Genomic DNA, 4,087 nt, shown 5'->3' on the forward strand with positions numbered 1-4,087 from the left:
ATTCGGGACGCCGACCAGGTCACTTCTCCGAAACGAAACTGTCGGTTTACCCAGCTTTACTTTTAAGTGTGTTTGATTGTGTTCATAAGGAAATAAAGTAAGGTTATACAAAGAATACTATCATTTATTATTTAATAATTAATTAGTATTTAATAATAATTATATAATATGAAAAAATCGGAATGGACATATATAAATGGACAATATCTTTGGATTAGAAGCCAAATCGCAAAGTATAAATGATTACTTTTTTAATTTGATACGGATTAAAATGTTTTAAAAATCCCATTGTTTAAAATAAAAACAAATTATTTTCTGATTCATCTATAGTCTCTTTTGATAACTACAAAAAAAATTGTGTTCGACAATACCGACGTAACAAGCAATATATGAAAAACTATATTATATTTATAATTATATATATTATAACAAACAACATATCCTATGTCTAGTCTGAAACTATAAATGAAAATAGCAAAAAAAGTTTCGGATTACTTGTGTTGTGTTTACTGTTTACTATTGTGCTCTCTCTATTGTTAATATTGTGCAGAAAATTATACGTAATTGTGGTTTACAAAATAACTGTAAATATTTATTATCATTTTCTCCTTTTACGTTATGTGTTTATAATAATAACAATATCCTAGGACATTTTTCACACGTCCATCTTATCCCAAATTAAGCTTGTACAAAGCTTGTGCTATAGAAACCAGACAACTGATTTACTAGATATACTACTTTTCTTTTGTAAATACATACTTATATAGATAATTACAATTTTCCAGCATTTTAAAATAGAAACAGGTTCTATTTTAAAATGCTGGAAAATGCCTTTGTTTCTTCCCCCCTATTTTTAGTTTCTACCACCATGTTGAATAGTTCTGCTGTTATACCTTTATGAAAATAAATGATCTGATTTCATTTATTTTCTTTAAGAAATTTTATTAGACATTTAAAAAATGCTTAGCCAGGAAACGCTAATACGATAAAATAAAAATTATCGCACCTTTCATCGCGAGTAAATTTAATGAGACTATATCGCTTTGAGCTCTGCGGGAGGATACAGGCGTATAACATTAAATCAAAATAAAATCCAGTGGGGAACAAAATGCATAAAGTCATATCAGTACGGCGCCTCATTACTTTCATAGCTTTATCGCCATAATAGGCCATTTCCATCAAAATACACGAGTTTTGGGCATAATCTATAAATAAACAGAAAATTTTTACGTATATATTACTTTAATCATATAAAATTAACAACAATATTTTAAGTGTATTAAAATTGATATACTACAGCCTCTACAAATCTTATTAAACAAAAGCAAAGGTTTTTAAAACAAAATCGTCAATAACATTCAAAAATATGATTAAAAAAATAAAATTTTGTATAATGAAAGCCTCATTGTTATAGTATAATATCTTAAATTTTAATAAATTATAATAAGATTATAAGATAACTATTCAGTATGTTTCTCATGAAGTGAAGAGCTTTTTGAGTATACTTTAATTGGGTACACCAGTAGAAAATTATAAAATAGTTAATGAGTAGGCGGCTTAATAACGGTGACACTACTTGTTGCGAATTACAATTACCCGCTCTCGCGGCAACCCATCCCATCGCCGCGCATCGCTTTCCGCCACGCGTGGACTTAACGTGTCTAATTTGAAAAGTCAGACCGCGTCTTGGTTTTAATGAGTTTTCGTGTAATGCTTTCCTTAGCGAGCAAATTTATGTCATGAATAATAATAGATGCCAGACGAGGCGCGTTTAAATCCTGAATAGACACGTCCGCGGATAATCCGCGAAGGAAACATCTTAATAAACACTGTTTTAATGAGTTGCTGTTATTGCATAAAGATTTCTGAAGCAGAATGAATTAATTACAAAAATCTCGCTTTCATCTAAAATAAAACAAAAATTTACTTGTATCAAAACACATTTTTACCATATCATATTATTAAATACCAGTATCGGACCGCGGCTTTGCCCGCGTGCGACCAGGGGACCAATTCTAGTAACAAATTATCACTTTATCTCAATCGTTCCGTATCGTGATCGTTGCCGTTTATTCGTTTTACTATTATTTAATTTAATTATCGTCTATTCGCACAAAAGCTAAAAATTAAGTTGGGGTTTGACACAAACGTACATGTTAACATAATATCGGTTCGGTTCCGATCCGAATAAATATACAATAGACAAAGTTAGATTGGAGTTGAATCGGGAACATATCATAATCGTTATAGTAGAATTGACCTGACCCTGAACTAGACAGGTATCAAGTAGCTTATGTCCTTTTCTGTACCTCTGACATATTCTATATATTATCGGCCAATAGCTACCATTTCAGTGCTTTGTAAGGTGATGGAACGAATACTTACCAACCAATTGATCCATTACCTAGAAGATCACTGTCTAATTAATGATTGTCAGTACGGGTTTCGACCAAAACGGTCCACAGGTGATCCTTCTAGCGTACGTAACTCCTCTGGGGTGTACCTATCGACAAGCATAGGGTATCGTTGGCTGTCAGCCTCGACATCTCGAAGGCTTTCGACAGGGTTCGGCACAGAACCCTTCTCTCCAAGCCTCCGGCATACGGTCTGCCTGTTCAACTCTACACCTGGATAGCTAGCTTTCTGCATAAGCGAGTCTTAGTTGATGGTTACGCTTCACGATTCTATGTAGTGAATTCTGAGGTCCCCCAGGGATCTGTGTTATCCCCCACACTCTTTCTATTGCATATCAATGATATGCTCTCCCTTGGGAACATACATTGCTATGCAGACGACAGTACAGTGCATGAAGTATATCACGGACGCGCAGTAGCTGGGCGAGCGGAAATTGAGGAGAGGCGGGGGAATCTTGTTGTTGAACTCGATAGGACGCTAGAACTCATCTCCAAATGGAGCTCTGATAATCTTGTTGAGTTTAATGCCAAGAAAGCACAGGTATACGCTCATACAGTGAAAAAGTCACCATTTTCCCCTCTTCCCTCTGTAGCACTACGCTGGAGATACAAAGCAAAATTGCCATGCTGGGAATTGACGTTCGGTGCGACCTGTCTAAGGGAGTTGTGAACAAGGTGCGGCGTTTTTTACGCCACAACAACTGTGCCTGTTGTACAAAACACAGGTACGGTCTAGCGTTGAATATTGCTCACACCTTTGAGATGGCTCCGCGAAGAATTATTCTCTCAATTCCTTCCCCTTTCCTTTATAAAACTCGGGTTCCTTCAAAGAGGCGTGAAGATGCATCTTGCGGACCGGCAAGGCAGGGGTGGCTAGTGCAGAATATTCTTCCTGACTGTACTAGCCGTCGTCACATTTGGACTCTACTACCACTTACCATCGAGTGGAGTAGTCATTTGCCTTCCCGGCAATATATATATATACAACATACATGTTAAGTAATTAAGACGTGAAAGTATAATAAACAAACAAACACAATTTCGCATTTCTAATATTAGTTAGGATAAACATTACATGAGCTGAAAATCGAGCTCAATGGCGTGCCATTGGGGAGGTCTATGTCTAGCAGTGGACGACGAAGGGTTGATGATGATGAAACACCACATGAAGTTTGACCAGTAATGTATGTGTGAGTCGTAGATATTCTTACTAATATATTGACAAAATCAATTTGATATGATAATTGCCATAATTTAGTGTAGTATCATGGAATTCTATGATCATATTACGTTTACCAAATAATAATTATCATTGACGCCTTGTCTAAATTTGAACCCTTGAAATGGTGGCGAGAATGCTAACAGCATTTTCACGTTGAATTGCAATTCCTCTAGTCGAAAACCGACCCTCTTGTCTGTCACTATTAGAGGCCTTGTATCTTTTAAAATTTGTTTTGCATTTTTACTCCAAGGTCAAAAGTTTTTCAACTGCAAGCAGTACAATGACATAACTCTATAAGTATTTTATTTATTCATTTTATTTTAATTAAAATTATTTAAAAGAAGATCATGATTTAATCACAAAACGGTCAGTTGTGACGGTATGAAATGTCACCTATGTCTCTCTCAATATACTTAAAAATTCCTATCATTTTTACATTCAATTCATTCAA

Source organism: Nymphalis io, chromosome 10 (genome assembly GCF_905147045.1).
Source record: "Nymphalis io chromosome 10, ilAglIoxx1.1, whole genome shotgun sequence".
Classification (NCBI taxonomy): Eukaryota; Metazoa; Arthropoda; class Insecta; order Lepidoptera; family Nymphalidae; genus Nymphalis; species Nymphalis io.